The 21,727-nt window shown below is 37.1% G+C and overlaps 1 protein-coding gene and 1 long non-coding RNA gene across 32 annotated transcripts in view; one reads left to right on the top strand and one right to left on the bottom strand.

Annotated features, from left to right (window-relative positions):
* The window catches only part of SOX5 (SRY-box transcription factor 5), a 949,864-nt gene that overhangs the window by 449,705 nt on the left and 478,432 nt on the right, over window positions 1-21,727 (top strand). The window lies entirely within an intron of this gene.
* The window catches only part of LOC111774060 (uncharacterized), a 90,836-nt gene continuing 70,804 nt past the window's right edge, over window positions 1,696-21,727 (bottom strand). The window contains exons 3-4 of the long non-coding RNA XR_002808905.2: window positions 14,769-15,106; window positions 1,696-2,377 (exon numbers count right to left, since the gene is read on the bottom strand). This is a non-coding gene — a long non-coding RNA (uncharacterized lncRNA). The remainder of the gene's footprint in view (window positions 2,378-14,768; window positions 15,107-21,727) is intronic.

Raw genomic sequence — 21,727 nt, 5'->3', positions numbered from 1 at the left:
AAAAAAAATTTATTATGGGCGCCAACCTTATTTTTTAATATTGTCTTAGATTTACGTATTACTATAAAGTTTCAAAACCATTTCTCATTGTTTTTAATATGATATTTCATTTACTTGAAAGCAGTTGGTAAACTGTGAAAAGCTAGATATATAAAATAGATGAGTTAACAGCACGTCGCCTCTCTGATGGAACTGATCTTGTACCATAGCTACTGGATGTCCAAAAGGAAACTTAAAATCTACTGTACCAGTGTATATAAAAGTTATCTTGGGTGCTTGATATATTGTATTACAATCTCCTTGGATGAGTTTTTGGAGCCTGAATTTTTAACAAGCAAACCAACCAAATCTAATGCTGGCTGTGAAAGGACCACACTTTGAAGAATACCATATTAGAGAGTTTATAAGAATACAGCTTGGAGGAGCCACTCTGAGAATTGAATGCACATATTTTGTTGGTGCTTCTAATTCAACAACTGACATTGGTGGTTCATTTGATATATTTTTTAGGCCATGTGCTAGGTACAAGAAGTACAGAGATGAATAAGTTATGAACCCTGAGCTTAAGGATTTTACAGTTTTACACCATAGACTTCTCTGCCATTTTATACCTAGCTGTCATGTTATAGTGTGGCATTTTCCATATATACTACTTTCGTGTACATTATTTGACTTACTAAATTGCCCCATTGACCCTGGATATATAATTTTTTTGTTGTTGTTACATATAATTTTCATTACAGCTGAAAACAGAGGCTCAGAGAAAATTGGTAAATAGGCCCAATTCATAGAGCAAGTATGTGGCAGAGCCAAATCCTCTGATTCCTGGTCCAGAGTTTTCTCCATTTCATTGCATTTGTGTGCCTTATGAATATTAGTTCAAAACTTAAAGTATTTCTTCACCTACTATAGGTATATTATAATATTCAGAGATTCTTAAGTCTGTGTAAATGTGGTAATGTACCATGTTCCCAGCCATTGAAAAATGAAATCATTCAGCATCCTTAAATAAAGCCAGATGCCTCCATTGAGAATGGCAAGGATCTCTTGTAATAGGATTACTTGTACATTCCAGAAAGTTATGACAAATGAACTAATACTAGGAAATAACATATAGACTTGCTGGGAAGGAGCCAATCTTTGACCACCTCTATTCTAAATGTTTCTTGCGTTAGAGACTCTTCTTGGTCTAGGTAGGGCCATTAGTAAGGTTTATCCTTTTATTTACCATGTCTGACTGTTATATGTTCATTCATTCATTCGTTCGTTCAACAAACATTTACTGAGCACACATTATGTCCCAGTCCGGGGCAAGTCATAGTTTTAAAATTATGAATAAGCCATGTTTCCTTTTCAAATATGAAGCAAACTATATGTAATTACCACAGAGACATGAATAAGGGTCTATTCTATGATTTCTCAATTCTGACAGTTACCAGTGGAAATATGGGTTGGAGAAGTGAGTGTGTGGGTGAATTCTTCTGAAAGAGTTGAAATTTGTTATAGCTACGCATCTGGCAGTACTTAAGAATTATGAATGATTTCATGTTTCCATGGGCACATGGTACATTATAACACATTATGTAATATGCTGGTTGATAAAGCATTTTGTAATAGTACATAACATTGTGCCTTTCTTCCCTCATTCTTAAATCACTGTACACACATTAACTCTCATGATATTGTTCCTAGGAGTTATTGTTAAGATGTTTTTATTATCAATAATAGCAGTGGTAGCAACAGTCTATCGTTGAAGATACAAGACACAAAATAACTTGCCCAGGGCCACTCCACAAAGGATTGGCAGCATCCCGTCTCCTAGTTCTCTGTTCAGGTTCTAAGCCTCAGAGCGTCTTTGAAGGAATTGCTAGCCTGGGTATTTTGTTCATTTATTTTCTTATAACTTAGTGTGATGCTTCATATAAGCAGTAGGATTTTCCATGGGTGGCCCACTGGCAAGCTCTAATTCTTCAGGGCCATGTCTTTAGAAAGATGTCAGAAGGCCCCACCCTTTTACTGCCTACCACTTTTTCCTACCGAGAAACCATAGTTGAAGAGCTCTGGTATATGATAATGGTATGAGTCTTTGTTGGCATGAACTTAAGACCCTAGAAAATATTTCTTCATCAGTCTCTGTCACACAGTAACATTTAGAGCTACTGATATTTAACCGGCAATCCAGTTAGTTTCTTTTTCGCAAATAGCTGCATTATTCTTTCATCGCGTAGCCATCGCGTAGCATTCTCTAACACAAATCACAAACTAACATTGTTAAGGATAAACTTTGCTGAAACCAGAAAGAGAAGTCAGAACTAAAGGTGAAAATCTTTTCAGACTTGAGTCCACTCAATGCTTATTAGCTCTGCAACAGAAAGGCCTGGAAGAAAGAATAGAGTTTCAAAGTCAGAGGAGAATTTTCTTTGCTTAGGCAGGTCAAGTCAGATTCTTGTCCCTTTCTTCCTATTGTTGTACATCAATTTTCCAACTATACTGTCGGGACGTGAGCCTGCCTCTTGGGGCTAGGAGCCTACAAGGTGTGACTCCTCTGCAAATACGATGATACCACTTGGTGACAATTGGTTGATGCAACTATTTTAATATTGGTTTGTTTCTTGAATATATCTTCTTTTCTATTTTTTTCTCTCTCAAATTGCTATATTAAACGAGAACAAAACTCTCGTTCGAACAGAACAATTATTTGAAACCATTTTCCACAGAGCAAGAGAATACTTTATATAGTAATGACTAGCAAGCCGTGTTTTAATGCTCATATGACTGACGCAGTGGTTCACAGCCGTTCCTCTGGAACCGTTCTTGCTTCACACATTATAAGGCATGTTCAAAGAAGGGAGCAGAAGAGAGAGTTCCTTTTCTGTCAAATTGATGCTATGGGTATATGGTACCTTGTGAAGCTTAAGTGACTCAGTTATTCCTAGGGACCTAAGTACTGACCTTAGGTTTTTGAGTGACATGGAAGAAAGTTCTCAGAACCAGACTGATTAGCTTTTTGCAAGATCCTGCCTTTAGAGCTTTATACAAAAGTCATCACTGACATTGTAATGGTAGCAAAAGAAAGTGGAGCTTTGGTTTTTATAAAATGTTATTTCTATCTGGATAATCATTTGGATATATGACTGAACATTATGACTACAAAGTGGGCACATGGTAATAATTGTTTATGGCTCCTCTGGAGACACAGTGAGGCCAATTGGGAATGCTATCATTGTCTGGGAAGCTAACTTGGTTTTCCTTAATTCTTACGACTCCTTAATCCCCCTGTTCTTTGGTTATACCTGGTATAGGGAAACTGAACCACCGTAATTTCTTCTTTCTCCAAACCCTGGTTTTCATCTAAGATCCCCAATTTTGTTGTGGAAACCTAACAACAGTGATAACTAAAATAACAAGGAAAACAGCCAACATTCACTGAGTACGTACTAATAACAGTTATCTTGAGTTCTTCACATGCATTACCCCTGTGAGGTGATTTATTCTCTTGGGCTCTTTTGGTCATAAGTGACAGAAACCTAATTCAAATATGCTTGAACATAAAAAGAGAAGGAGTGTTCTTAGTTCAAATAAATGAAAATTTCAAGAGCTACCTAGCTTCAGGCATGACTATCCCAGGGCTCATTTCCTCTTTCCGAATCTCTCATCTTTCTTTACCTTTCTCTATGTTGGCTTCGTTTTTAGGCAGGCTTTGTCATTATGGTCTCTGCCTAGGCAACTCCAATCCTTTGTCCTAAAATTAAAAAGTTAGGGCTTCTTTTTTCATAGCTCTATATGCCCCATATAGGTCACCTGTTGGTTTGGCTTGTATATTGAGTCTATACTTGATCCCATCCTTGTGACTGAGAAGATAAAGTGCTTCTTGGCCAGGGCATATGCTTATCTCTTGTTTGAGAATAGAGGACCAATTGTTTCCCACAGGAAAAAAAAAAATGTGTTTTTTTAAGAGAAGAGAAGATGCCAGACAGTCCAAAATGACTGATCTCCATGACAATGGAGCAGTATTATTTTTCCTAGTTTACAAATGTAAGAACTTTGCCTAAGCTCACATAGCAAATATATGGGAATGTGGACTATGACCCCATCTGTCTAATTCCAAAGCCCATGTGCTCCCAGGAGAGGTATCAGAGTTGAGAGTGTAAGACCAGAGTCAGAATGTCTACACGCAGTTCCTGGCTTCACCACTTAGTAGCTCTGTGGCCTGGAGGAAATATGTAATCTTTTCAAGCTTCAGTTTCATTACTCATAAAATGGGGGTAGTAATTGTATCTACATCATATGGTAATTGTGAAGATTAAGTGACATAAATGTATAGACTGCTTTGTATGGTTACTAGCACACAATAAGTGCTCAATAAATGCTAACTATCATTACAGTGTTTTCTTTTTTAATTAACGATAAAACTATGACTCAAATCACCAGTCATTCTGACTTCACTTTTATTTGCTGATTTACCCTAGGTCCCAAACTGGATTTATAAACCCAAACCATCAGCTGATTAAAATCTCTAATTTCTTCTTCTTCTTCTTCTTTTTTTTTTTTTTCTGCTTTATCTCTCAAAACCCCCCCTGTACATAGTTGTGTATCCTAGTTGCAGGTCCTTCTAGTTGTGGGATGTGGGACGCCGCCTCAACGTGGCCTGAGGAGCGGTGCCATGTCCATGCCCAGGATCCGAACCCTGGGCCGCCACAGCGGAGCACGTGAACTTAACCACTCCGCCACGGAGCCGGCCCCGTTCTTCTTTTTTTTTGTTTTAGAAGAGTGGCACCTGAGCTAACAACTGTTGCCATTCTTCTTTTTTTTTCTGCTTTTTCTCCCCAAATCCCCCCGTACATAGTTGTATATTTTAGTTGTGGGTCCTTCCAGTTGTGGCATGTGGGATGCCGCCTCAGCGTGGCCTGATGAGCGATGCCATGTCCCCGGCCAGGATCTGAACCAGCGAAACCCTGCGCCACTGAAGCGGAGCAAACGAACTTAACCACTCAGCCACAGGGTCGGCCCTGTTAATTTCTTCTTTTGCTCAGCTCAGCCAAATCCATTTGTTTAATTTATTATTTTCTACGTTTTTGATATTATTTTCATAGCCTGATATTATTGTTCAACTCTTTTAGTATTATTTCACAGAGCAGTAAGTTTGTACCGGAAGGGAACCACATCTTTTTCCCACTCTATCCTTTGCAGTACTTAGAACTTTGTATAAACTATGTACTCTGTAGATATTTCTTGATTTCATTTGTGTTTTATGCTTTTGATGGTGCGTTGTGTCATGAGGGACCATCTATAGAGAATTAACAGGGGAAATGTGATTCCCTTTTCCTGAGTTTGTAGGTGAATCCAGGTTTGAGGTTGGGGCTGGGAATCAGATATGGGCAATCTGTGGGAGAGGAGAACGTGGTTCTCCCCACCACAGACTCACATGCCAGCAGAGAAGACTCCTTCCTGGGCTCATAGGGACTCATTCATCTTCCTTCCTCGTCTACTCATTTTCAGAAAACATGAAGGCAACATGGTGAGACTAGGATTTTCTTTAGGAAATTCGTTTTAAAAAAAAATTTGGTCTAGGCAAGGAGTGTTTTCTAAATTGTTTCAATGGTTTGCAGTGCCCTCCTGCCAAATGTGGACTTTATTTATCTGCAATGAAGAAAATGAACTATTTAACCAGTATGACTCTTCCAACCACCAGTCTAGCCTATTTCCTTTCTAGATAATTAAAGATTTTAGTGTCATGGGAGTGTTTTGAATATGGATTTACTATCAGTAAAACACAAGAGAGCTGTTTTCAGAGTCAGGTGAAATTTAATGCCAGAATTTCAATATTTAAATGTCTTAGAGATTAGACTATAATGATAAAGATGAAATCTGATATGCATATAGTGTATGTGTATATATATGTATGAAACACTGTATATAATTACCGAGAGAGTACTTCTCTAGCAAGTGATAATTTTATACTTCTTAAATGTTGTAATCAAGTGAAGCAGCATAGTTAGATTAATGCAATGTTCCTTGAGTCTTGGCTATAGACTATTCAGAAAGGAAGCACACATTTGAGATATCTCCTCATGAGAATCGTGGAAGGCCCCTTGACATTTGTCTTCACCGTATTTGATCCTCCCCCCAGAAGAAGTGGCTTGAACAGAGCCTTGCAAGTAACATTTTAAACTGCCTTTATTTATTTATTTTTGTAAAGGGCCTATTACAGCAACCTGGTCAAGGTTCAAGATCACTTACTCTTTTCATGTGCTGAAAGAGTTTGGCCACTTCTAAACCGCAGCATTTGGACTGGCAGCCTAAAGGCTAAAAAGCCCATATCTTTTAACCAACCTGAAACAATAACTTTTCCCTCTATATTTATAGATTGTTTTTTCCTCACAAAAGTAATAACACTCAGTAAACGAGAAAGTGCTGCTAGCATTTTGGAGTTTTCAACTAATTCCTCAGCAAAGAAAATGTACTCTGTCCTGGTTGTATTTAGTATAAAAATAAAAGGAACATCCTAGAGACAGAGTGATCTTCCTAGTTGGTTACCTACAAGGAGATGTATTGATTTCTATTGGTAGTACTCGTTTCTGTCTACAGATGTACATTGTGTCCAGGGGTTCAGAAAACAGAGCTTTTAATTCTTTGTAAATAGTAGCATTGTATGAAAGGGGATTTTTTTTTTAACTGCAACTGCAAAAAATATTGTGCACAACGGTTTAAAATGAATTGACCTTTTGTTTCAATGAGGGCGGTGTGTTACTTGTTATGGAGTGACTCCATTTGCCCATGCAAATAAGCACAAAGCCAGGATATTATCAGGCAATGGCAAAATTAAGAGGTAGGTCAGATTTAATGGAAACATCTGTCATTAACCCTTTTACTGAAACTGCCTCGGGGAATCCTTGCAGATAAAAGCTATGCTAGGCTATCTTACCTTGCTTTGCTGAGCTGCAAAGGGATGGCAATCATAATGTACAAATTCTGTTCAGAGGATTTACTTGAAAGAATGGTACACTTTAGTATATAGAAGAAAAAAGCAAGGTTTATTCTGTGTATTTTTCTCTTTACAAAACATTTAAAGACTGTGGAACAATTAAGGCTGCTATTAAGTTTTAGATTTTACATCAGCAGACTTATTCTCTGCTGTTGGCTACCTTATGCCATGGCAATGAGGGTCATCTTCTTATGAATACCTTAAATCACAAATGGAATATTTACATGCTGTTTTCTGAAAAGAAGGAAAACATAAAATTAAAAAAAAAGAGTGTTATATCTATAGTTGCACATGGTACCATGTTTTCACCTGTGTTGTGCAGTGGTAATAAAAAAAGTTAATTTTGTTAACTTAACATTTATTGAAGATAATTCAATTTATGAAAGTTTAAGTCATTTGGATGTCATTTATTTTTGTTGCTTTAAATGATCAGTTACTAATAACAAAAACATATTTGAGTCGCTTTGCATTTGCAATGAAATTTAAACACAACTTAAATGATTACAGGTCATGTAATAAACTGCATTTGAAAATTTTTTTAATTTACATAAGTGAACATAAGAACATAAGTGTTAATAATATTAATTTGCTGATAGGTAAAGAGGGCAGGGGGAAACCTTTGATTACCTCCATAGAAAGGAAATAAACACAAAGCAGTGTTTCTGGTGTTTTGGTTGTGTTGATTCACAGTATAATTGCCCTAATGTTATTTTGCCCCTCCTTTTTCTTAATATTTTTATTTTCACGTCTGCCTTCTTATAATGTTTATTAAATCCTTCTTTATATGATCATTTCTGTCTTTTTCCCTCAACTTTCTCTGTCTTCACACTATCCTGATATCAATGTAGCTGGGCCTTTTCTTTCTTTTACCTTTTTGAAAGTAGTATGCACACATTAAAATCCACCTCTCTTTTGACTACTTCTTCTAAATAAGACTTTAAGCTTATGTAATTAAGAAAGCATTGTAAAATGAGCAGAGTGGTCATTTGCTTTTTTAGGGGGCTTTTGATAGAATGTCTGACTCCCTTCTTTTGAGTGGTAGGGGCCCACAAACATTTGTGCAAGCAGCTGAATGATGGACCATTTTAATCCACAGGTAACCTCCCCAAAGCCACGGGATTGAACTGAATTGAATTATTCAGAATATTGCTTTGGCTAGATTAAGGAAGTGTGGCATGAAAGAGAATTAGGGTAACTATGGATGTTTCTTTGCTTTTAAAAAAATACACTATTCATTTTTTAATTTTAAGCATTAATATGTTTGAAAACTGTTGTTGGAGTTTAAAAAGAGCCAAGTAACCTCAAGCTCCAACTATAGAATTAAATGGACTTGAAATTATTTTATACTGAGTTTCAGAATTCACCTATTAGTTTTATATTGATCAGGCTTTAGCATTTTATTTCAAAGTGTAAATCATCTCTGTTGCTTTTGGTGTGTATGTGAGTGTGGATCCCTATCGACAGGTCTGTTCCTCTTGGACTGTGAGCTCCTCAAAGGTGGCAACACGTCTGTCTGCACTGACCATTGTAAAGCACTTATTTCAACAATATGCACAATTAGGCACCCAATTAGTGTGGTTTTGTAATGACAAATGGTTTCAGTGATGGCTTATACGCTAATACTTGAATTCAGTGTGTAACTCTCCTCTGTACAGGAGGCATGGCATGACAATGTTGAAAACTGTTGCAGCACATATGACCCTAGACTTGATTAAAGATCAAGAACATCTAATGCCATCCCCTCCTCCCAAATCATAATGCTGTAGACTCTTGGTCCCAGAGGCAAGTCTGACCTGCCTAGTTAATTAGTGAGTAATGCAGACTTTGGGGAGTGCCAGCCACCTTCAAACAGCTCACAGGAACATGGAATTTACCAACAAGATTTTGCCTTTTTACCCAGTTAAATTAACCATGGTGTCTCCTAGATGTCATTGTATTTCATTCTTGTTTCCTCACTTATAATATTGAATCTAATGGTTGGAGAAGATGTTTTGAGGATATTGAAATTTGGCTGAAATATCTATTTTGGAAGAAGTCTTACTTTTTTCATTTTTACCAGATTTTAACATTTCTCTTCTAAGAACCGTTTTGGTGATTAAATGCTCAGAGCAAGACCTGCCAAACAACACACATCTTGTTCCTGGTTCTCAGGGGGAAAACTCTATGCACTGAAAAGAGGGTATGTGCCGCTCAGGATGGTAAAAATTTATCTTTGATCCATGCAACGTTTTTGTTACAAAGAGAGAGCTGTGAAATTCCCTTTCTGATTTTTCATTTGAGGCAAGACATTGACTTTCTTTTCCAAATCCCATGGATTGTTGATCTTAAAGTCCCCCTTCAGTCAGTTGGGCTGTTGGGACCACCTCCCATATTGTCTCTCTCTTTGACAATCAGGGCATGAATCCCTGGCTTCAGTGAATGGCAGCCTCTTTCTTGAAGGAGTTATCTGAAGTAGAAGAAGCGGTATTCCTGACTGATGGGCCTGCCTGGCCTAAATCTAGATTCTTAGCATAAAACGTTCTCCTGTTGCTGATTTTTTCCCCCAAACCAGAACAGTTTATTGTCTTGCTAATAAGATATTCAGAATGGTCTATTGGAATTATCATTTTATCCTTATTTTTTTTTAAGTCTCAGTTTATTTAATTGCTTTTTTGAATATAGTCACTTGATTCAGAATTCAAAAAGTATAAAAATGTTTAGAACAAAAAATATTTCTCCCATTCCTGTTCGCCATTGCCTCAGTTTCCACTCCCCTTACTTCCGGAAAGTAGCAATTGTAACTGCTGACTTGTATGTTCTTCTAGACTTTCTTTACTGGCTTATCCTTTTTAATAGGTCATACCTATTCTCAGTCTCCCAGTTTATACATGTCCACGTTCACTTGATGTTCATAAAGTGTCTTACTATGTGACATTTAACAATGTGTGTGTTGAATCTGGGTACTTTTTGCTTGGCTTTGCATTCATCTTTCCACTTATGTTTTGAAGAGAAATTTCGTATTTTCTTTGCTCTAATTCTGGTTGCCAGGATGGCTGAATGCCATTCCTGGAAGGGGTGTGTGTTAGAGTTGGCACAGACAGAACTGGCACAGGAAAAGGAAACCATTCCTGTGTCAAGGAGTTATATCTATTCGTTATTTTAAAAATTATTATTGCTACCTTCATTGACCATTTGTTGTGTGTGACCCAGGTTCTGGGTACCATTTTAAACAAAGAATGAGGCATGTTCCTGGGTAATGCCTCAGGAACTCCCAACTGGGCATATTGGGACTCTCTCTATGTTGAGATTATGATTTTGGTGGCCAAATCTTTAGCAATAAGTAGAAGATCGTCTGGTGCAATTGTTTTCAAACTGTGCTCTGAGGAAGGCTGTAGATTTTTGTAGGTGACCCTGAGGGCAGTTGGTGAAGGGAAGGGAAAAGGACATAACCATGCTACTTTTCTCTCTTTTATCTCTTTAAATCTTGTAAGATTTCTATTGAAGAAATATTTGAATGGCTTTAAAAAAGTTTGAAATCTACTGCTCTAGAAGAGAAATGCCTTAGCTGGAGTCAAGGAATCGTGTTCTTTAGTCTAGCTCTGCCTCATTTTCAATTCCATGTTGCCTGCAGTGGAAGAATCTGATGAGAACAAGTTGCCACCCACTTTGCAAAACTGATATGATTGTGGAAAAGTTGAGTGTGAATGTATGTTATTTCATTGACTTACACTTTTCATGCACTAGGTAAAAATCACTATTTAGAGGGATTCTGTAGGCAACTTTTTATAAAGTTAAAGATCTCTTTGTGAAGTGAAGAATGCCCTATTTTATGTTGTCTAAGTTTGGGTTTTTTATTTACATTTTCTTTGAGAGGAATGTGTATCTAATAAGAGGGAGAATAGTGGCATTGGCTTCTGGAGTTACCTGAAAGGTGTAACATTAAGGGATACAAATATCAGAGGGAGGAAAAGAAGCAAAGCATTGAAACTAGTTCCTTTATAATCACGTGCAAAAGAGGTTTCTAAGTTTTACAGGGGTGGTGGAGGAGAACATAGAAGCAGAAAATGATCTGGCAATAATTTGGAGACGAGAGAATGGAGAAAGATGATCGGGTTTACTGAAGAGCTTTTATTGAGAGATTGATGACTGTGTGGTGAGGAATTTGAAGGCACCTGTGTATTTCTTTTTCTGATATTTTTGTTTGCCTTTACTGTTAGCTTAAATTAGAGAAAGGTGTTTCAGAGCGAACATGACTAAACATCAGCGCTTTCTTAAAGTTGTTACTTTACATTTGGAAGTGAGTCAATTTCATTTCTTTAAAATCCTGTTGAAGTTTGCATATTACAGGATGACTATAAAAACAATGTTTCACATGTCACTGGCATTTAAGAAATGATTGCTGAATTCTACTAATTTACATTCAGATACATCCCAATAATTCCAACAGCACCAGCTTCAAATTAAATAGGTTGTGAAAGGGTTAAAAATCAAGTTAATGCCAAATATTTTGAGTTTAAATCAGTAGGTTAATTATAGATGTCAATAACATAGGTAGGACACGAATCGTAGCAGAAAAGACATTCATTAAGTTAAATATTAGAAACTATTTTTTAAATTGGCGTAGTAGTATTAAACATATTAAAGATAATATAGGCGGAGATTGTCCATGTAGCAATATTTTTTTTAGAAATCTATTTCACTTAAACTGTAACTGGAAGAGTTGAAAGTCATGTGTAAATTTTTGTTTAACGCAATGTTTTATTTACTTTGTTTTAGTAATAGTTTCCTGGTACTCTCATTCCTTTTTAACTGTGCTCTGCGTTCTCTGGATAGCGCACGAATTAAAGGGGCTGATGGTAGATTTCTGGGGATCCCCCATGTTGAGGAGCAGGTAGAGGAAGAAGGGGCAAGTGAGAAGCTCAGAAAGGACAAGCGAGGAGGCGGGAGAATCAAGCAAGGGGCGTTCCCAAAGCTGAAGGAGGCGAAGAGCTGAGAGGTTGGTGGGTGGCAGTCTTTAATGCTACAGAGAGGTTAAAAAGATGAGGCTAGAGAACAGGCCAGTGGACTTGGAGATTACATGGATATTGGTAACACCTGAGAAAAAAGCTTTTGTAAACAGGTAGGAGCAGAAGCATTTGCAATGAATTGGAAAGCGTACAGGAGATGAGTAAGAGGAGGCAGTAAACACAGCCTACCATGCAGGTTAAGGTGGTCACTGGAGAAATGGAAAAGGAAGTGAGAAATGAGGGAGGCTGGGTCAACCAAAGATAACTTGACTATTTTACCACTAACTATGTGTTTTACCGCTATTTGTGACAATCTCCCTTGAAAGGTCATTTTCTTCTCTTCCTAACTTACATTAAATAAATCTGGAATGGTTGACACTTTTCCCCAAAGTCTTTTTAACAATTTGCTTGTGGATTTTCACTTCTAGTTTACTATTTTAAGTGTAAAAATTACTTAAATAGATATCTTTGTATTGAAGCAGCCTTCCCTCCTTGCAATGAATGCCATATGAGTATGGTGAATTATTCTTTAATTCACTCTTGCTATCTACTTGCTAGAACTTTACTTCTTTAAGTGAGTGTGGTCCATAATTGTGTGTGTGTGTGTGTTCACTATATTGTCATAGCCATGACTTGATATTAGGGTTGTGCTAAACTTGTTAAAGAATTGTGAGTCTTTTAATCATTTTAACGTTTTGAGACTGTTTAAGCAGAAAAAACATTGTGTTAAACTCAGTTTTATTAGAACCAATGTAAAACTACCTGGGTCAGAAAAAAAATCTACCTGTGTCTGGCATTTTTAGACCTGGATCTTTAACAATCTTTACAATTCTTTCTATGATCATTGGCCTATTTAGGCTTTCTATCTCTTCTGTCATTTGTTAATTTATCTTTAAGAAAAGTATTGTTAGGATGGGGGAAATGAGTATATTTTAGGCTGAGGAGATGGAACTAGTAGATGACAGGGAATTTATGATAAAAATAGAAGAATCATGTAATTAAGGAGAGAAATTATCCTGGTGGAAGGAGTGATGAAATTAAGAAAGAAGCAGAGACATCTGTCCTTCAGCTTGAGCGAAGGAGGTAAGGATGGGCAAAAATAGGCTAAATTTAGAGGGGGAGGAAAATTGATAATTAAAGGGAAAGAGGATGGAAGCAAACATTTATTCATTTATTCTCTGTCAGGCATTGTGCAATGGATTATGTAGAAATTATCGCACTTAATGTTCATACAACCCTATGAAGCGGGTTTTAAATTCTCTTCATTCTAAGGACACAGATAGGTTCAGTAATTGTCCAAGAGTATCATGTTAGGAAACTGTGAAACTTTTATTAGTATTTACTCAATACAATTACAGAGCTTTAAGTCAAAATATTTATTTTTGTTTCCTGTGCTTGGGGAGAATATATCTCCTATTATGCACATCTACTTGTATTTGTCCATATTTGCATATAAGTGCACAACTGCATGTAGACCTTATGTGCATCTAAATATAAAAATATATGAGACTAGGTGTATATTTATATATATAACTCATTTATATATTTTATATATATTTTTATATTTATATATCATTTATATGTTTTTATATATTTTTATAAAATGTATATATATAATTCATGTGAGCAAATTATACATCTAGGGATTTAACCTAGAAGGGGCCCTCTCCAGGTAACAAAAATAGCAATAATAATGAGAATAGCTTCATTTATTGAGCAACTATGTAGTTTTTGACAATTTGCCTTTTTTATATTTTTAATCTCACCACAATCATAAAAGGCAGAGCAGTTATCACCATTTTTTTAGAGTAAATTCAGTATGTTACTTTTAATTAATTAATTTATTTTTTACTTTTCCTTCTTCTCCCCAAAGCTCCCCAGTACATAGTTGTATATTTTGGTTGTGGGTCCTTCTAGTTGTGGCATGTGGGATGCCCCGCCTCACCATGGCTTGGTGAGCGGTGCCATGTCCACGCCCAGGATCCAAACTGGCGAAACCCTGGGCCAGTGAAGCAGAGCGTGTGAACTTAACCACACAGCCACTGGCCCGGTCCCATCACCATTTTTATAGATGAGCTGACTGAAGCTTGGAGACTTTCAGAAACTTGCCTTGGGTCACGTTGCTGATATATTGCTGAGCAGTCCTTCAAACCTAGCTTTAAGGAACTGGACCTCTCTATATAAGAGACACTACCTCTTTTGTGATCTTCACTTATTATCGGTCCAAACTGTTTCGGGTGCCCTTTTCTTTTCACAGAAGCCACTCTAATGATTACCACTTACTCTCCAGATTCAGCATTGTGAATCTTCAATTGTTAGAGGGTTTTTTATGACTCTACTAGGTAGGTATTCTTTGCCCATCATAGTCTATTTGAATAGTCGAAATAAAATAAAACACACCTTCACTTTTATTTCTCTGAAATGGCTAGCCTCGTACCATGCATAGGGTATACGCTCACCGAATGTTTGTTAATGAGGCTTATGATGCCCTGAGTGATACGTGGCTACTCAAGAGGACTGAAGAAACTATACACCTGGTTATTTGTGCAAAAATGAAAAACATAGCATTTTTAAAAATCGTATGACCATATGACTGGTGATTTTTCTACTTGGTAGAAAATAATTCAGTGTAGGCTTTAGAAAATTCACGTTTCAAGAAACTTCAAAGACATTTGTAATGATCATACACAGTCACTTATCCGCTCCCTCGTTCTTTTTCCCTTTCACTTTTCTGCCTCTGCGCCCACAGCATGTGAAAGCATTGAAAGAAAATAAGAATCTTAAACTCATAAACATACCTGCTTACCATCTGGCAGGCATCCCAGCAGTCTGGTGATCTCCTTAGTTATCCAGCAGATAGTAGAAAAACAAGAGTCCTGTGAAGATTTCACATGTTGCCATCTCCCTGCCAGATGGTGATTTGTAAAACATGGACAAATTGCACTGGCTCCACTTCCCTCCGACAATCACAACAGAAACACTGTAGCAATGGTGTTTAATTTGAAAGCAACTTCAACGGAGTAACTTTTAAGGTATCAACAACTAAAGAAGATCAGGATAAAATGTGTCATTATCTCCAGAGAGCTGGTCCTTCCCAAACCTGCTCTTCTGTGCACTGATACTTCCAGGATACTCCCTAAAAAAAAAAAAAAAAAATCTACAGAGGGTTGGGAAATTCAACATCATGGGACGTTTGATTACTACCTACTGATTCTTTGCCACAACATGATGTTTTCCTGTCATCTAATGATGGGTTGCAGGACAAAAAATTATATTGACAAATTTGCCAATTGGGCAACTGACTTCACATTGGAACATGAATAACTGAATCTCGGTAGAATCAGGGAATTCTACTCTCTAAGTGTTACTAAAACAGAAAGTACTTTTAAAATAATAGTTTCCCACTGTTTCAGTTGTTTTTTGTGGTTGTCTACACAATAGTCAAATCATTGGTCAGTTTAGACGGAAAATGTCAAACAAGTGGTTTAGCATTGCATAAAGAAACTACCAGTTTGTGGTTCTAACTTTTTCAACAAGCTTTGGTCTCAAAGCATACTTGGCCAGAGAGGGGTATCTTTTGAACTCTCTCAGTGATTCAGAGGTCCATCTGGACCTAGTGGACTAAAGCTTTGCTGGTATGGAGGGGAAATGCTAGAAGATAATCAGCTCTTCTTCACTGTTGCAGTAGCTAGATTTACTTAATAGTTTCTCTTTTCCATCAGGAATGTGCTGCCTACTTCTTCCTTATGATACGGAAAGGTTTTACATAACTAAAATTTTTCTTAATGAGAGCTTTATTAATATGTACTGGACATAATCTACAATTCACCCATTTAAAGTGTATAATTTCAATTATTTTTCATATATCACAGTATTGTGCAAATATCACAATTAATTTGAGGACATCTTCATTTCCCCAAGAGGAAATTCAATACTCATTAACAGTCACTTCTCATTTTTACCCCAACTCCATAACCATAGGCAACCACTAATCTACTTTCTGTCTCTATAAATTTGCCTATTCTGGACATTTAAATTAAGTGGAATAAAATAAGATGTAGTCTTTTGTGCCTGGCTTCTTTCACTTAGCATAATGTTTTCAAAGTTCATCCATGTTGTGTGTCAGCACTTCATGTCTTTTTATTGCTGAATAAATTCCATTGTATGGATATGCCACATGTTATTTATCCATTTATCAGTTGATTGACATCAGAGTTGTTTTATTTTTCGTGGAATTGTGGCTATGAACATTTGGGTATACGTTTTTGTGTGGATATATACTTTTATTTCTCTTGGATATACACCTACGAGTGGAATTACTGGGTCAGTTGGTAACTCTGTGTTTAATCTTTTGAAGAATGCAAGGATTGTTTTTGTTTGTAATTCCTTATTTTGTACAGGTGAAGGACACAGTTGGACTCTAAAAACACGGCATTTCTGTAACTGAGCATTTTAATTCCTATTTTAAAATAGTGAATGGACGTGAGTTTTAGAATTAGACATAGAATTATACACACCTAAATCTGGATCCCAATTTCACCGCTTCTGAACTCTATGATCTTGGGCATATTACTTAACAGATATTAAATTTCATTCTGTCATCTGTAAAATGAAGATAATAAGACTAATTTTGCCTGGAGTTTGTGTGCCTGAAATGTGGTGATGTATCAGAAAGTAGCTAGCACAGTGCTGATCACATAGTAACTTTCCAATAAATGCTATCTTCTTTTGATTCTTTGCTTTTTACTTCTGAGTACCTGAGGTGAAAGGATGGAACTGAGGAAAAGCTTTTGGGAGGATCCAGGTATTCACATGAGGGCCTTCTTGGCTGATTTACAGGGTCCTTAGAGAAAGGAATCACATTTTTATATTTACTCTTTAGGACTGTATTTAGAATTTAATAATCATAAAACATTAAGACAATGCATACAAAACATTGCTGGAACTTTTAAGAACTTAGTGTTAAAAATGAGACTTTACTAGAATTCTGATGCAGTTGGGTCTACCACATTTTGGAATTTGGGGCTCCTTCCACATGTAGAGGTGCTTATAAGGAATTGACATGAGAAGGGCATATGATTCTTAGGAATAATTGTTTTGTTTTAATTGAGATATAATTGACATTTAACATTGTGTAAGTTTAAGGGGTACTGAGGAATAATTTCTAGTTAGAGTTTCAAGGGGAGGACTTTGGATAAAGAAACAAATCATTTGTGTTTTGCAGACATTAGGCCCTTGGCCGATCCAGAATGGTGGTGTCCATGTAGTTCCAGAGAGATGAGCAGGGCTTGCTCAAGGAAGTGTTGTCAGGCATAAACTTCTAAATTATTTAAAATGTCATTGGGGACGTCCTCCTGATTTCAGCATAAACCACGCTTGCAGCCCATAGAATGATAGGAGCCTTGAAAGATCCTTAGCAAAGGGAAGTTCATCATCTTCCCCAAGAATGGAATACCCATGTGAAATCATTTTCTGCCTGCAAAATCTGGCCTTCGTGTAACCTAAATCCTTTGTGCTTCATTTAAAGTCCATTTCCATTAAATCCATTTTCCTGAGGCAAAAGTATTATTAAATAACATGACAATCTGTCAAAAGAAGAGGAAAATATATATCTAGATTAGCCAGCTTTCTCTCTTTTAAACTGTCCCAGAGAGGTTCAGTCCAGCATAAATGGTGTGACCAGTGAAACCGAGATGCTTTCTTTTACTGTGTCTTTGGGTGGTCAGCCTGCTGACCCTTTGAAACTCTGAGAGGTATTTGAAGAAACCAAAAAAGTTTTATTCACGCCTCCAAAGGGAAGAAAAGAGAAGGAAAGGAAAAATGTGAATAGGTTAGGAGATGTTGTTCGGATATATTCTTGTTTATACTTAAATTCAGACAAAATTTTAAACCTTTTTCATGGCTTCAAGTTCCAAACTTAGGTATTGTTTATTAAGTTGAACTTTTTTTAATGATGAGTTTGACTTAATTAATTGTATGCACTATCACAATTCTACATTTTTGTGTCGAACCAAACAGGGATGTTTGAATTCCAATAATTATTCCAACTTAAGTGATTGAAAACACACTATAATTATGATATCACAGATATTAATAAGCTTTGTAAACTCTTCTCCCAGAGAACTCATGCTTTCTTTTAAAACTAAATTTGAATTTCAAACCTAGATTACTTCATAGTGTCATTTTAAATAGATAACATCTGGAAGGAGGGGGAAAGTTCGCCTTTCAGCTCTTCAGAACAGATTCCATTTCAAGCCCACCAGAAAATTCAGACCTGCTGCATGTTTAATTTTTGCGTCACTCCTGTTTTTTTTTTAATTCTCTCCTGGTCCACTCCTCCCCTCTGGTTATATTCTCCTCCCCTGCTCTTAAATGTGTCTATTACCCTCAGGCTTTGACCTTGGGCAGACTGTGAGCACGAAGTCATGTTATTTAGAGTGAAGTAACACCAGTAGCCAGGAAGGAACAATGTAGTTCAAGCCAGATAAAATAAATCTCTCATTTCCTGTCAAGAGACCGAGCCAAAAGCAATGATGAGAGACAGGGGCAAACTGCGCAACCCGAAACACAGACGCTTGGGATAGACACAACCACAGGCCTCCTTTGAATACAGACAACAAACCAAAAACAGCCAGAGTGACAGAAGACATGTAATCACTATGGAATAAACCAAAATGTATAAAACAGAGGGGGATCTATGCGACTTCTTGGCCACAGAACAGACATATTTGAATTGCTTGAGTTGGGAGGCCTAAGGACTAGACTGAAACCTGTGAGGGATTCCCCTGTGCTGACTGGAAGTTTCATGAACTCTGAAACACACCTGTGTAGCTGCCGCTTTTGACCAAGTCAGCTTTAGAATGAAAACCAGACACATTGATTCTGAATGATGATGGGCTGAAATTTCCAAAAAGCCATGGGGAGGAACTCCCATATTCAATTCAACTGAGGTACAGAGCGGTTATCACTGGCCCCCAACTTTGAGAAAACTGCCTTCTAAGTGACCGCTGATGTATTAAATGCCAATAGAGTGCCTGCTATCCACAGGTGCTATTTAAAGGTATTTCAAATATTTAATCCCTTTAATCCTTAAAACAACCCTAAGAGGAGGCATTGTTGTATTCTTATTTTATAATCAAAAAGCTTGAGGCACCAAGAGGTGAACTAACTTACTTAAAGTCACATGTCTGGTAACGGGTAGAGCCTTGATCTGAGCCCAAGCCGTTGGGGTCCAGAGTCCACTCCCTTAATTACTATGCTTTGCTGCATACATGGCCGTACTCTACTAGCACGACATTTCACTAATCTTAGTTGTTTGCAAGCCCTGCTCGGATTTTTTTGAAATCCGTTATTTGTTTCAGAAACACAATGAGACTTGTAAATGCTCACGTCAGATCCAGAAGAAATATAAAAAAACAGTGAGAACAAGCTACATTCATTAACGATGCCGATTATTTTGCTTTTGTCCAAAGCTCTTCCAAGATGGTAAGGGACTGAGAGTTCATGCATTCATTCATTTGTTCCTTCAATAAATGCTCATTATTGAGTGTTTACTACATGTTGGGCTCTGTATGGGTGATGGAATAGTCTCCTGGTTGACACATAGTCAATCAAGGATGCATTTTAGGTCCACTTTGGTACAGGATATACTGTGTAGAAGTCTCCAGAAGACGGCAAAATTCTCAAAGGCAAAGAGTAGTTTGTATTTGGAGATAGAAATTTTTTTAACTAAATAAGATGAAATATCATTTTAACTTTTGAATCAAACATTTAGAAGTTATCATGTGGAGATGGAAACATTCTTTAAGACTCTGCCCACTTAGTGCCATAATGACCATGGACAAACATACTTTAGGAAAAGAGCATGCCTCATTGTGAGAATGTTTCTAAAAAGCATTAAAGTCTTAATTTGTGGTCTTCTGTGATCCTCCTTGCCCCTCCTAGAATGGAAAAGGAACAGTACTTTGGCTCTTAATATGGACTGTGCAGAATTCCATTGTGGCACATAGCATATTATGTTATACTTCTCTAGTAGATGTAACAATATTATACTATACTTACTGCTAAATTAAGCTTCCTGAGTAGGGTATTATGTTCTTCATCTTTGTGTTCCAGTACAGGACATAGTACCTAATATAGAGAAGTTACTCAGCACAGGCATACCTTATTTTATTGTGCTTCATTTTATTGCACTCCGCATATACTGTGTTTTTTATAAATTGAAGGTTTGTGGCAACACTAGATCAAGCAAGTCTATCGGCGGCATTTTTCCAGCAGCATTTGCTCACTTCATGTCTCTGTGTCCCATTTTGGTAATTCTCGCGCTATTTCAAACTTTTTCATTATTATTAGATTTTTTTATGGTGATCTGTGATTAGTGATTTTTGATGTTACCATTGTGATTGTTTCGGGGCACCAGGAGCTGTGCCCATATAAGACAGTCAACTGAATTGATAAATGTTTTGTGTGTTCTGACTGCTCCACCAACAAGTTGTTCCCCCATCTCTCTCCCTCTCCTTGGGCTTCCTTATTCCCTGAGACACAACAATATTGAAATTAGGCCAATAATAACCCTACAATGTCCTCTAAGTGTTCAAGTGAAAGGAAGAGTTGCATGTCTCTCACTTTAAATCAAAAGCTAGAAAGGATTAAGCTTAGTGAGGAAGGCATGTCTAAGCTAAGATAGGCTGAAACCTAGGGCTCCTAACAGTTAGCCAAGTTATAAATGAAAAGGAAAAGTTTCTAGAGGAAATTAAAAGTGCTACTCCCATGAATACACAAATGATAGGAAAGTGTAGCAGCCTTATTGCTGATATGTGGAAAGTTTTAGTAGTCTAGAGGGAAGATCAAACCAGCCACGATATTCCCTTAAGCCAAAGCCTAATCCAGAGCAAGGCCCTAACTCTCTTCAATTCTGTGAAGGCTGAGAGGGCTGAGGAAGCTGCAGAAGAAAAGTTTGAAGCTAGCAGAGTTTGGTTCAGGAGGTTTAAAGAAAGAAGCCATCTCTACAACATAAAAGCTCAAGGTGAAGCAGCAAGTGCTGATTTAGAGGCTGCAGCGAGTTATGCAGAAGACCTAGCTGAGATAATTAATGAAGGGGCCACACTAAACAACAGACTTTCAATGTAGATGAAAGAGCCATATATGGGAAGAAGAGGCCAGCTAGGACTTTCATAAATAGAGAGGAGAAGTCACGTCTGGCTTCAAAACTTCAAAGCATAAGGTGACTCTCTCTTAGGGGCTAGGTAGCTGGTGACTTTAAGTTGAAGCTGATGCTCATCTACCATTTCCAAAATCTTAAGGCCCTGAAGAATTATTCTAAATCTACTCTGCCTGTACTTTGTAAATGGAAGGACAAAGCCTGGATGATGGCACATCTGTTTACAATATGAATATTTTAAGCCTACTGTTGAGACCTACTGCTCAGAAAAAAAGATTCCTTTCAAAATATTACTGCTCATTGACAATAAGACTGGTCACCTAAGAGCACTGATGGAGATGTACATTGAGATTAATGTTTTCATGCCTGTTAACACAACATGCATTCAGCAGCCCATGGATCAAGGAGTAATTTTGATTTTCAAGTCTTATTATTTAAGAAATACATATTGTGAAGCTATAGCTGCCATTGATAGTGATTTCTCTCATGACTCTGGGAAAAGTAAATTGAAAATCTTCTAGAAACTATTCACCATTCTGGATACCATCAAGAACATTCATGATTCATGGCAAGAGGTCAAAATATCAACATTAACAG

The sequence above is a fragment of the Equus caballus genome, chromosome 6, assembly GCF_041296265.1.
Source record: "Equus caballus isolate H_3958 breed thoroughbred chromosome 6, TB-T2T, whole genome shotgun sequence".
NCBI lineage: Eukaryota > Metazoa > Chordata > Mammalia > Perissodactyla > Equidae > Equus > Equus caballus.
Note: the sequence above shows the minus strand (reverse complement) of the source record. Positions and strands in the feature narration are given on the sequence as shown.